The 13,868-nt window shown below is 43.1% G+C and overlaps 1 pseudogene; it reads left to right on the forward strand.

The window, feature by feature from the left end:
* The first annotated feature begins 10,656 nt into the window (after positions 1-10,656).
* Positions 10,657-11,177, forward strand: LOC128114362 (ferritin light chain-like; annotated as a pseudogene).
* Positions 11,178-13,868: the final 2,691 nt, after the last annotated feature.

A 13,868-nucleotide genomic window follows, 5' to 3' on the forward strand; every position in this document is an offset into this window, starting at 1 on the left:
ATGAGGACTCAGAGGCAGTCAGTCTGAGGAAACAGGATCAGCTGAGGAATTGATGAGGTGAGGTGGCTGTGGCTTGTTGTGCTTCTCTGATCATTCAGCATCACCCCAATACTTGGTTCCAGGTTTGTTTTTATTTTTTTTATCTTTTTTTATTTTATAATTTAATTTAATTGTACATATCAGCCACAGATTCCCTTGTTCTCCCCCCCTCCCGCCCCCTTTCTTCCCCCCAGCCCACCCCCCATTCCCATCTCCTCCAGGGCAAAGACTCCCCTGAGGATTGAGTTCAACCTGGTAGATTCAGTCCAGGCAGGTCCAGTCCCCTCCTCCCAGGCTGAGCCAAGTGTCCCTGTATAAGCCCCAGGTACAGGACCCGGTCCCACTGCCTGGATGTCTCCCAAACAGATCAAGCTAATCAACTGTCTCACTTATCCAGAGGGCCTGATCCAGTTGGGGGCTCCTCAGCTATTGGTTCAGAGTTCATGTGTTTCCATTCGTTTGGCTATTTGTCCCTGTGCTTTATCCAACCTTGGTCTCAACAATTCTCGCTCATATAAACCCCCCTCTTTCTCGCCAGTTGGACTCCTGGAACTCCACCTGGGGCCTGGCCGTGGATCTCTGCATCCAGTTCCCTCAGTCATTGGATGGCTTAAACCACATATAAAACCCCACACATTAATAGTGGGAGACTTCAACACCCCACTTTCACCACTGGACAGATCTCCCAAATCGAAACTTAACAGAGAAATAAAGGACTTAACTGATGTTATGACTCAAATGGAAATCAGGTTTGTTTTTATTAATAAGACCTTTTAAGATTCATGCTAGAGTTGTGACTACTACATGCACTGTTAGAGTCCTCAGAACAATCCTGACATGCCTGGAGAGCTGCAAAACTGCTCACCAAGTGAACTGGTCAGTGCAGTTCCAAAGCCTGTTCCAAAGACTTGTATGCTACTCTGGCATACCCATTCTTGGGATGTGCCTGGAGAGAGGTAGGCAGCCTAAATGATAAGAAGTAGCTATGTTTCTAGACAACCAATCATTCATTTATTCACAGATAGTGTGCATCTTTGTGTTTGTGCTAGGCAATTTTCTAGGTAGTAGAGTTAACACAAGGCATAGAGCAGCCAGATGCTCAGCCACTGCAGAAGTTATATTCTAGAGGGGAGGCTGACACCACACAACAAAAGGAGATAATTATGTAAAAAATTGGAAGTGTTGGTAAGAGAAATGAATGGACTGAGAGCAGGAACCAGGGCTCGGAGGGATGGCAGTGGGGCTGTGGGGAAGTGGTAAAGATGTGCGATTTTTAGAAAGATGGAGAAAGTCAGGATGATATGACAGTGAACAAAGAACCGAGTGAAATGAGAAGGGATGCCAGTGGTAACTGAAGAGACAAGACCTAACAGTGGACATTTAGGGTACTAGCAATGGACCTCCGGAGTTGTCCCAAGCTAGGGATAGAAATTGCCCTTGGAATGAAGGTCTTCAGTCAAGCAGTGTTTTTCACTGAAGCCAGTGCCCGGAAGGTGGCTGCCAGCCGAAGGCCTCCTTCCAGCAGCATCACTAGCATCAAGGACAGTAACCGCTTTATCTTGAGGGGCCATCTGGGTGTCCTATCTCCACTTCCAGCCCCTGCCTGCTTTTAGTTGCTTATTCTACTGTTCATGTAACTACTGTGTAAATCAGTCGTTGCCTCCAAAGAATGGAGGCAGAGAATTCTAAATTTCACCAACATTCTTGGGCAACAGTGTGAAGGCTAACATGGTACTTTGGATTTAAGTAGCTAGACAGACAATGTAATACGGGACCAATGATCCCTGGATTACATGGGGGCAAGAGTCTGCATCTGAAGGTTCTTTGGAAGAGAGCACTGGCAGACCAGTGATTTGAAAAGGAGATACCATAAATTCTTTTGAAACTTGATAAGGCATCAGCACTGCTCACATACTCTAGAAGCCATGTGAGGAAAGAGGGCTGTCATTAGAATTTGAGATTGCTTTGTGACGTTGGCAATGGTGTGCTCTTCAGCCTTCAGCCGGGTGCAAATTTCCCCATTTATGAGTTCCAACCGATAACTTGTTACTTTGTTCAGGAGATGGTGGCTGGTGACTGTGGTAAAAACGAATTTTCTGCCCTTCAAGTGCCTTAATCATGATTTTTGGCAGCATGGAAGCCTTGGGACTTAGTACACTGAGCAGCCATTTCCATAGCCGAGAAATGAGCTACTGTTTGACCCAGAGACGGGGCTTTCAGCTGTTGTTTGTTGACCTCAGCTGAGAGAAACAAGATGACAGATTGGACACGCAGCACACCGTGCAATGTATGTCCTTCACGGACTGTCAGACATTCATTTAATTTCATTTTAATCATTACCATCTGGTCCTTATATAGCAAGACAGTTCTAAATAGATGTTTCCTAATCTTGAACTGGTGGACAGAACTGTGTTTTGGACAACAGCCACTTCCAGGCACCCCATGGAAGGGGCAGAAACAGCCCCAGAGGGGAGATTTGTGGTGATGTCAGGCATGCAGCCATCACCAGCCCAGGAAGCTGTCAATGGGATCTGTTGTTGGTGCTGGGCCCACTAGGCCTCTGTAGACCCTTTTGTAGCCCACCATGGAGGCAGAAGTACTAAGCCTGAATATTGGCAAGGGATGGTTGGGATGGTTTTTGGCTGAGTGGAGGCATTTAACTGTGGCTTAGACTCCTAGAGAAGCCAAAGTGGCTATTACATAATTATTAAGCCCTGACAATTTGGAAACAGATTGGAACCAAGTGGCCTTTAAGGTACCCCCTCCCATGAGAATTGGTGACTCTTTACATGGATAATGGTACCAGACCATTATTGTATGTTTATATACAGACCCAGCAAGGAACAGGACAGGGGATAAAGCAGCCTCTCTGCCCCAGAAGTCAAGTCAGTCCCAGAGATTTCCCTTTCTTCTCAGTCCCCAGATTAAACATAAGGTTATTAGTGGCTAGTTGGAAGTAGGATGGTTGCCAATGAACTCAAAAGGGTTGGAGAAGGAAGACTTTCCATTGCCAGGTAGCGTCTTAAAACCTGGAGGATGTCATTCAGCAAACTAGTCCTGACTGTGGGAATTAAACACCGAGGCTTGGTCATTTCTTTACTGACTTTGTGAGAGGAGACCAAGCTTTTTCCTTTCCTTTGAAAATAGAATCAGGTCTTCTCCCTGATTTTCCTGTAATAATAAGCTGTACTTCGCTGTCCCCCAAGCAAAATAGCTGTCACCTCCACGAGATCAGTCATGCTTACTTGCAAGAGCTCATCACTCTGGGGTTTGTGGACTGTGGACATTCCTTCATAAAGGAGGCAGGGACTGGGAGGCTCCTGAGACCCTCTCCTGAGCATTCAGCCATTCCTGACTGCCATATGTGTAATTCAGCCCTACTTGTACTGTGGCCTCGGGGTCTTGGGGAAGACTAGGGGAAGAGCCTTCACTTACATGGATAAGAGGAAGCCGTCATCCATGCTGGGTAAAGACTGTCCAGTGTAGCTGCTATGGGATTACCCACACTCCTGTCAGTGGCCCCTCTCCCATGTTATATAAGTAAGCCTAAAGGCTCTTTGGTCCCCATCAGGGTGAACTTTGGTGGAACCATATTTTGGTTTGTCACTTGAACTTTGGGAGGAGGGGACAGATATTGTTCACATCTCCCCCAGGGAAGGACCTTTGGAGATATATACATATATATGTATATTTATATATTCATATATATATATGCTTAGGTAGCACACAGATGTAGACTAATAATCTCATTTTGTCTACATATATGTCTACATACACACACACATACACACACATGTGCATACACGAGATCATGTGATGGTTAAAGGAAAGTAAAGTCTCTTGTTGGGTTATTTTCCTCTCCAGTCAGATGTCAGAACAACCAGAAAAAATATTCAGAGGCTTCAAGTAGGGAAAAGGAGGATGGTACTATGAATTTCCCACTTCAATTTTCAAGACTCCGTGTTCTTTCCAAATCCAGTTATGTCTTTCCAACCCACCTCTCGACAACTGTCAAGGACAGACCTTCCAGGACTTCTGAAATACAAGGCCACCTAGATGTAGAATGTGTGTCCTCTATTCTTTGTATGAAACATTAAATTGTTCCTTATAAAAAGGAACAGAAAGCACTTTTCCTCTTAGAGGGCAAGGGGCAAGTGCAGCATGAACAAATGTGCAAAAGAGAAAACACAGCACGATCCTAATTAGCCTTAACAATAAAAACCCAGATTCAGATGTCAGGGTGGAAGCTGGAAGATCACAGAAGCAGAGCAGCCAGCCACCAGAGACTTCTTACCTCTATGAAATGTCAGACTGAATGGGGGGAGATCCTGTCTCTACGAATGCTCGTATTGAATGGGGACAAGATCCTGTCTCCACCCTATTTATATTCCTGTCTCCATCTCCCTAGTGTTGGGATCCAAGGCATGAGATCCCAAGTGCTGGGATCAAAAGTGTGAGCCACCACCTCTCGAGTCTGGTTTCTCTTTTAGACTGGTTCAATCTCGTCTAGCCCAGGGTGGCCTCGAACTCCTGATCTTCCTGCTTCCTCCTCCCAAGTGTTGGGATTAAAGGTGTGTGCCAGCACTTCCTGGCCTCTATGGTTAACTAGTGGCTAGCTAAACTCTCTGATCTCCAGGCAAGCTTTATTTGTTAGATCACAAACAAAATACACAACACAGCACCATCAGAAAGCAGAAAGTCATCTTTTTGTCCTCTTTTCCTGGGGATTTTTGTTACAAAGAATGATTCCTTCATACAGAAACTATTCTGATCCATGCAAAAGCATATTAAAAAGACACAACCCACACATGTATTTGGCCTTTGGAAAGTGCAGAATTTCAGCTATCTGCTCAGAGGGAAATCCAGCCACAAGTTCCAGATTTACCAGATGGTACAAGTCCACAGAGGCAGGCTAGATAAGGAGCAGTGGAAGGCACCCAGTGTGTTTCAGTGAAGAAGGGATGTCTTAGATCAGTGGGAAGAGGGGCTGGCTTTATTCTCTACTTTTGTGAAGTTAAATCTAGAGAGGATCAAATGTAGAATGAGTCACAGAGACGATGCCTGCAGTTAGAGAGTGTGGGGAAGGAAAAGTCTAAAAGGAGCTAATCTTTACGAAAAGATTTATTATTTTTATTTTATGTGTATGAGTGTTTTTGTTTGCATTATATGCATGCATGGGCACTGCCTGTGTGCTTACTGCTCCTGGAGGCCAGTAGAGGGAGCCAGATCCCCTAGAGCTGGAGCTACAGATGGTTGTAGGAGCTGGAAATTAAACCTGGGTCCTCTGCAAGAGCAGCCAGTGCTTGTAACTGATGCTGAGCCATCTCTTGGGCTCCCAAGGCAGCCAATCTTTATTGAGTATCTATTTTGTGTTGGCTCCCAGTGGCCTGTTTCCTCTGGATCTCACTCTCTGGAAATGGAATGAGTAGTCTTTATGAGCTAATTCATCCCTTGTTACTGCATGAGGTAAAGCCAAGACTAGATACTCATTTGTTGGGGAGGACCTTAAGGGGGATTATACTGATTCAGAGCTGGCACACATAGTTTCTGATAATGCTTTCAACTACATCTTGAAACAAGTTCCCTAACTAAAACCCATCACTCTGTCATCTAGAACGTCTATTGTGTTCACAATTAGAATGATATTTTTGAAAAAATGGAACTGAAGGTATAGTCCCATGGAGGTTAGAGGATCAAGCTCAGTTTTTGTCATTGGTAGCCTACCCATATTCTCTCAGCATCCACCATCGTAATTCATGCTGTGGGATCCTTCTATACGCACCCACAGTTCTCTGCCTTAGGAATGATATTTGGTTCTTTTTACAGGAAAAACTGAAAGTGCTAGAAAATGAATAGCCTCTGAGGCAGCTCTCAGCCAGTGACTGAAAATGTATCCAAATATTGCCAGATATATCTGGGAACACAAAACAAGCCCCAGTTGAAAATGGCTCCTATTTGCTTGTGGTGCCCATAGTAAATGTGTGTGGAGGAATGCAGGACGGGGTGAGGCAGCACTTTTCGGGTGGACTGTGGGTGAGATTCTCAGTGAGCTGCAGAGTTTAGTGGAGGGGAAAGGAGGGGTGAAGAGGAGGGTGTGTGTGTGTGTGTGTGTGTGTGTGTGTGTGTGTGTGTGTGTGTGTTTTGGAGGAGAAAAATGATGAGCCAATCTTATTTCACAACACTGCCTGGTGTCAGGCAGTCCGGAACAAAACAGATGAACAGGTTAGAGATCAATTCCGAACCCCTTATAGTTTCTTTTAGAATATGACAAGTACACAGGAACCATTTTTGCTGTTTGTGCAGCATCAATCTGCAGGTGAGTTCAGGTTGGATGACAAGCCCTTAAGCAGCCGTTTCATAGTCTTTCAGGTTCTGGCCTGCAAGGGATAATTTGACCTTTACTTGTTTGGAGCCATTAAAAATCATGCCAAGCAGTGGTGACACATGCCTTTAGTTCCAGCACTTGGGAGGCAGAGGCAAGCAAATCTCTGTGAGTTCGAGGCCAGCCCGGTCCCAGATCAAGTTCCATGACAGCTAGGGCTGTTACACAGAGAAACCACATCTCGAAAAAACCAAACTAAAATAAAAAATCAGTATGCTATTCTAGTACAGAGAATGGTGTCAATCAGAGGAGAGGGTAAGCCAAAAGATGCAAATGACTTCTTAGCTGACGTTCTGGACCAGATTTGGCTGGTATATGGAAAAAAGAGATCCCTGAAGAGCATGGCAGATTTTAGAGGATGATAATGGAAATATAGATGTATGGTATTGCCCCCTAATTGGAATTCCATCCACACATAAGAAGGATAAATACAGAGTATTAACCATGACAAAGTCTTAATCTATTAACTTTCTTGTAAAATGAGGTCCTAGCAGGAGTTTCTCAGTCCCATTGAATTCTGATACCTCCCCCAGTCAAGTGTCATAGCAGGCTAGTGTTGCAGGCTATACATTTCCTGCCTATTAGCCTCATCACGTCTGCTGGTTTGCTATGCTCAACACCCATTGCTAACGTGTACCTCTGCTGATGATCAGCATCCACAGCCTCTTTTAGGGGCTTGTTCTTGACCTAATGGATTTGCTTCCCTGGAAGGTAAGGCCCTGCAACTTTATATTACCCTGGGGAGGCTCACAACTTGTGGGTAGAAGCAGGAAAGCTTTTTCTCCGTGCCTCATGTTGAAATAACCTCCAAGGGTAGTTTGTACTCTGGAGCTTGACCATGGGATTGGGAGGAAACAGAGACTTTCTGAAATAGCAACTTTTTTTTTGGCTTCTTTTCTTTTTTCTGTCCTGTTTCCTTATATCCATTTTGTCTTCCCTGGGAGTATTTTCCCAATAAATCACTTGCATAGGAATCCTCCTGTCAGTGTTTGTTTCTGGAGAGTCTGTCAACGTAGAAGCATTCTAGGTTCATTTGAGTTGAAGTAGAGGTAAATTCTGTGAATTGTAGACTCATATGGAATGTTCCAGAAACACCATCATCAATATGACAAGTCATTACATGTTTCTTGGATCATGGTCTTGGACTGGAGAATTGAGAGAATAACCCAACTCTGCCATTTATATACTACATGTATTGTCAGCAGGACCACAAAAGACCCCAAGAAGAATTACAGAAGTCTGTTTAGCTAAGAGATGACAGAAAATCTAATCTTGCTAAGGTTTTAAATGACTCAGATCTTAGACAAGCAAATCTATGCCTCTGTGGCTTCAAGCTTGAAAGCCATGGGGAATCTTGTTTCAGAAAGGCTCTCCATAATTTTGTTGCAAAATGGATTGATGATATACCCTATGATTTTTCTTTTTATTGTTTTATTTATTTATTTTTTAAAAGTTTTTTTATTTTACATACCAATCCCATTTCTCCCTCCTTCCCCTTCTCCCTCCCTCCCCACCTCCCTCTATCCCACCCCCCTACCCCTCCTCCGTCTACTCCTTAGAGAGATACCCCATGTTTTGAGTTCTACTGGTTCACATTATTTTCTCATTCATTACATAATTTAGCTTGGGAGCACATTTGTGAGATACTAATATCTCTTTTTGTAATTAATTAAAAAATTATTTTACATACCAACCACAGTTTCCCCTTTTAAAGGTAAGAAAGCTGAGGCTAAAAGAAGGTATAGTTCTGACATGATTTGACAAGAAAGTGTTCAATCATCCAACACTGCGTGGTATGGTGATAGATTGTGTACCCTAATAAACTTATCTGGGGATCAGAGGACAGAGTCAACCAATAGATTAGACATAGAGGCCAGACAGTGGTGGCACACACCCTTAATCCTATCAGGCAGAGATACATCAGGATCTCTGAGTTCAAGGCCACACTGGAAACAGAGCCAGGCAGTGGTGGCACACACCTTTAATCCCAACACTGGGAAGCACACACACCTTTAGTCCCAGGGCAGAGAAAGGTATATAAGGCATGAGGAAACAGGAACTCACTCTCTTTAGGCTGAGGATTTCGTAGAGGTTAACAACTAGTGGCTGGCTGGCTGTTCTGCTTCTCTGATCTTTCTGCTTTCACCCTGATATCTGGCTCTGGGTTTTTTATTAAAAGACCATCGAAGATTCGAATAAAGTGTGGCTATGACTTAGGTTCTGTTCTCTCTAAAGTGATAATGGAAGGATTTTTCAGCATTTGTATATGACACACTACTAACTCATCTCGAAATGTTTATATAGATTATGCCAGTTTGCTCCCCTAACACTGAGATCACAGTTGACAAAGGCGAAAGTCATAGTGCTTGTGGCTTATCGGGGCTCAGTCTACAGATGCCAGGGTCACATATTTAGATGTGGGATATGTGTTCATATTTTAACCAGGGAAGTGAAAGGAGACTTTTCAAATTTTACAAGGTATGTTTTCAGCAACCAGGAAGTTAAATTGGAAAGCAGCTGCAAAATAATTGATTTACTTTCATTTACAGCAAGTTTCCAACTTTAGAGCAGAGGTTTCTTTTTTCCCCTGGGGTTCTGAGTTTTACCATGAGTAGGAAAACATATGAAAATGTTCTAATTGTGAAACAGCTCTAGGCAAATGGCACTTAGTAAATAAAAAGCTCAGCATGAAGTCATAAAGCTGAAAGAGGCCTTATGAAGACATTAAGGTCTGTCTCCTGTAATGGAGACCAGCTAACTTATAATTGTCCATATATGTTTAATTTTGATAAGATTTATAAATACAATGAAAAATTTTTTTTTACATTCACATTATGTTTCAGTTAATGGGGGAATGTCTAGAATCACAGGACTCAAATACCTAGTTAGACAACTGACCTTTATGACATTCCATAGAACTTTCTAGGTACAATGAATGCAAGAAGTGACTAATACCTACTGCATAGAAAACTTATAACAGAAGTTCTTACTGGCATGATTAGTGAAGTGGTAGTGTGAAACAAGGTAAATGTGATGATGTATGCCTGTAACCCCACCACTTGGAAAGTTCAGCATTATCCTTGAGTCTGTTGCCAGCTTCAACTACATGAGAGGCTCTCTCAAAACAAACAAATAGCCAGACAGTGGTGGCACACGCCTTTAATCTCAGCACTCGGAGGCAGAGGCAGGTGGATCTCTGTGAGTTCGAGGCCAGTCTGGTCTACAGAGGGAGATCCAGGACAGGCTCCACAGCTACACAGAGAAAACCTGTCTCTAAAAAAACAAACAAACAAAAAAACCAAAAACCAAAACAAACAAATTATACTCACGCTTAATAATTTGTATGATACCATTTTTGTGGCAGGGTCCTATGCTGTTCCCTTTGGGGGAAGGGGTGAGGAGGGCAGAGTCAATGACACAGACTATAGGAGGATATCGAAACAACAAGCTCAGTTTATTCAGGAAGAAGCAAACCTTGTATACCTTCCACCCCACCCTGGGGGAAGGTCTGATGACTATGCATCTGCTGGTGTGACATGGCTGCCTCTCATTGGTCCAGGTAATCTCAGATCATGTCTCAGCTGCTGTTGCTAAGGCCCTTAGGCAGACCCAGGTTGGCTCTCAGAAAGTATCTTATTACTGGTTTAGGCCAGTTGGCCCCCAAGCCTGTTAGGACTGAGTTATCCCACACATTTTCACATTTATCTATAAAAAATAACGTGACTATATGATACATATTCCAAACAAGGACCCTTGGTAGGGGGATGGAGGTGCTATTAACTATATATCAGAACAGTATGACTGCTCTGAGAAAAGGGGATTAATGGCTACTCACTGAGACAATAAGGGATTATATGCAGAGTAAAAGTAAAAGTACTGTATCCACCTCTAAACTGATAAGCAAGGAAGTTTTAAGTCACAAATGATTAAAAAGATTTCATTATGAAAATTTTAGATGTTCTTACCTCACCTTAGAATTATGTTTTTTAAAAACGGGACACAGAACAAATAAAGACTCTATTCCGATAACTACAAGACACAGGAAAATTAAATCCTTATCTGAAAAGATTGTGAGACTGTGCACCCACTACCCTATTAGAAACTCCCAGTCCCACCCCCTAGACTAATAACTACCCTCTGTGTTCCTGCCTCTACACACGCAACTTCCAGAACAATCTGCAATATCCTGTTTCTGGAAGCAGGCTTCTTCGTAAGCGACATCTTGCTCACCAACCATGAGTGCCCAGAGCCCTCGAAACTACATCAGGGAGGTGGAGGCCACTATCGACCGTCTGATCAGCGTGCATCTGCAAGCCTCAGATACCCACCTCTCTCTGGGATTCTTTTTCAAAGATAACATGCCCGTGGAAGACCTGGTTCACTTCTTCCGGGATCTGTCTAAAGACAAGTGTCAGGGTACCTATCTTCTCCTGATGCAAAATCAGCACAGCAGCAGTGACCTCATCTCTGATGGACAGATGCTGCCCTTATACCAGAGTGGTGGGAGCCTGGATGCCATGGAAATGTCCTTGGCCTTGGAGAAGAACCTGATCCAAGTCCTTCTGGATCTGCACACTCTGGGTTCAGCCAATGCAGACTTCCAACTCTGCCACTTCTTGGAGAACCATTTCTTAGAGAAGGAGATGAAGCTCATCAAGAAGATTAGTGACACCCTGACTAACCTCCGCCTGCAGGCCAACGAGGAGGCAGCCCTAGTGAGTGTCTCCTCAAAAGGCTCACGTTCAATGGTGACTAGGCACTCCCAGGAGTCCATGGCCTGTGGCCTTGCAGAGCCGCCTGGGTTTTTCTTGCCCAGGCCAGCATCACCTGCTAAAGCCACATGCCAAATGGAAGCAAAAAAGTTTCTTTGTGCAGACAAAAACAGCTAGGTTGGGGGTATTATTGAGAATAGCATGAAGGATTCGTTGTCTGGCAGTTTCTAGCAGTGTTAAGTAAACCATTCTTTTTGTTTGTTTGTTTGTTTTTTGAACAGGGTTTCTCTGTGTAGCTTTGGAACCTTTACTGGAACTCACTCTGTAGCCCAGGCTGGCCTTGAACTCACAGAGATCCGCCTGACTCTGCCTCCCGAGTGCTGGGATTAAAGGCGTGTACCACCACCGCCTGGCAACTAAACCATTCTTTTCTGAGTCATCCGGACACTAATGAAGTGAACCTGTGTTTTGTCTGTCCAAAAAACTATAGTAATTCATAACAATTGTATGCAGTTTCAGAGGTGATGTGATTTGAACCAATTCGGGTTGCTAGACTGCACTCCAGATGTATTCTAAACTGTATATGGTTAATGTTTGCCTAGTAGAAGAGAGAACTGACTATGTGGACTATATTATATTGAGCCTCACTGACTCCCCACCAATCACCATATAATTACCTTTCCTGATTTCCAAGTTGATGTGATGCCATCTGCTTATTTGAGGGAACCCAAGAAGCAGCAGGCCTGTGAAAGTCATCATGGCATCTCCTGTGAGGTTGCTGCTGAGAACACTATCATACCATGTACTGACCTCTCCATGAAGCTTCTCCAGAGAAACTTGGCAGGATAAGTTACTACTAGAAATAGTGCTTCATTTTGGTAATTGGCTTGCTTATTTTTGCACTATGGATATGAACAATAAAACCAAGTTCCCTTTTCTAATTGACTGTTTAACAGCTTAAGGCTAGCTTTGCAATCCTGTTACATCTTTTACTAATGTGTGTGTGTGTGTGTGTGTGTGTGTGTGTGTGTGTGTGTGTGTGTGTGTGTTGTGGATTCTTTTATGACACTTTAATGTTAATCTTTCTAGACTACAACCAAGTATATATAGGTGAATAAACATTGTCACTGAAGATTAAGTTTCTGTTGTTTATTTTAAAGAAAAGAGGAGAAAACTTCAAAGCATCCCTAAGAGAGCGAAAGTGATTCAAGTGGAGGTAGGGCAGCTAGAGGCTGAATTTCAGAAGCCAAGACAGAAGAAACAGCAAAAATGTAGCATTTCAGGGTGTTTTCTTTTTTTGTTTACTAAGTTTATACCTTTTTATCCTGCAGATAGCAATATAGTAGATGTGTATTGTTTCCTTTTTTTGTTGTTTTTTTTTCAAGACAGGATTTTTCTGTGTAGCTTTGGAGCCTGTCCTAGAACTTGCTCTATAGCCCAGGCTGGCCTCAAACTCACAGAGATCCACCTGGCTCTGCCTCCCGAGCCGCCGCCACCACCTGGCATTTCCTTTACACTTTGGAAAGCTGGAGTTGGGGTTGTATCCTTTTGTCAAAGCACAGACTTGACTGGGGGGTGGGGGTGGAGGTGGCCAGAGGGAAGTCAGTCATGCTAGCTTTGCTGATGGTAAAGTGTAATTGGACTTCCTGTCACACGCAAGTTACACTGAACCAGCTAGTTCAGAAAGAAAAGCTGGCACAGAGAGCAGAGGTCAGTGTATATTCTTTGCCTATACAATTGTCTTCATGGCAGGAAGACCAAACACATGCTATTGTTTCTTTTATACTGAGAGAGTTAGAAAAAAACTGTTTTGTTTAGTTCAGGGACAAACCCCTGATCTTCCTGTCTCATGTGCAGTATCTTTGTAGATTTATTTTTATTTTACCTGTATGAATGTTTGTCTCTATGTATGTGCACCAGGTGTATTCATGGTGCCTGTGGAAGGCAGGAGAGTGGGTTGCATGCCCTGGACCTGGGGTTACAGATATTTGTGAGCTATCATGTGGGTGCCAGGAACCAAACCTGGGTCCTCTGCAAGAGTAGCAAGTGCTCTTAAGTGCTGAGCCATTTCTCCAGTCCTCACCCAAAGTCTTTTATGATAAAAAATGACTACAATAGAAACATTACTCCTAGAGAAAAGAATTTTTCCCATTTGGTTATAGTAAGCAGTAAGATATATATGGAAGCTGATACTATCTGTCTTCAGAATTGTATTAAACATTCAAATCTCTGCACTTGATATATAGAGAGAGCAAAATTTCAAATTAGCACTCAAAAGTGCTAATAAATAATATACCCATGGGTCCAATTTGTTTCTTGATGATAACAATATTTTGTGAGGCCATTAAAGCTTCCCAGATAGGCAAAAATATTCTTTGGTCATCAAAGAATGCTTGGAAAAGAGCACTTTGCTGAGCACAGAATAAATGATTCGAAGACTTGATAAAATATTACTTTGGGTCTTAGAAAGGGCTAAGGTCCTTGGCAAATTTATCTGTGGAAAATGGGGATTTCATGACATTACATTTCTAGAGATTAATTTAGAAACAAGCCCCACAGTGATTTTCTCTGTGGGTAAGCAGTTTGTGCATGCACTTGTACAGAGACTTACACTAAATAGTTTTTATAGGCTCAGACCAGATTCCTTACACCGTTCTTCAAGCCTTTCCTTGCTAGACCATATATAATTAGCTTTTAAAGTCAAATTCCCTGTCACCTTCCTGTTACTGCAATTT

Source organism: Peromyscus californicus, unplaced genomic scaffold (assembly GCF_007827085.1).
Source record: "Peromyscus californicus insignis strain IS unplaced genomic scaffold, ASM782708v3 Scaffold_10__1_contigs__length_136768540, whole genome shotgun sequence".
NCBI classification, from domain to species: Eukaryota; Metazoa; Chordata; class Mammalia; order Rodentia; family Cricetidae; genus Peromyscus; species Peromyscus californicus.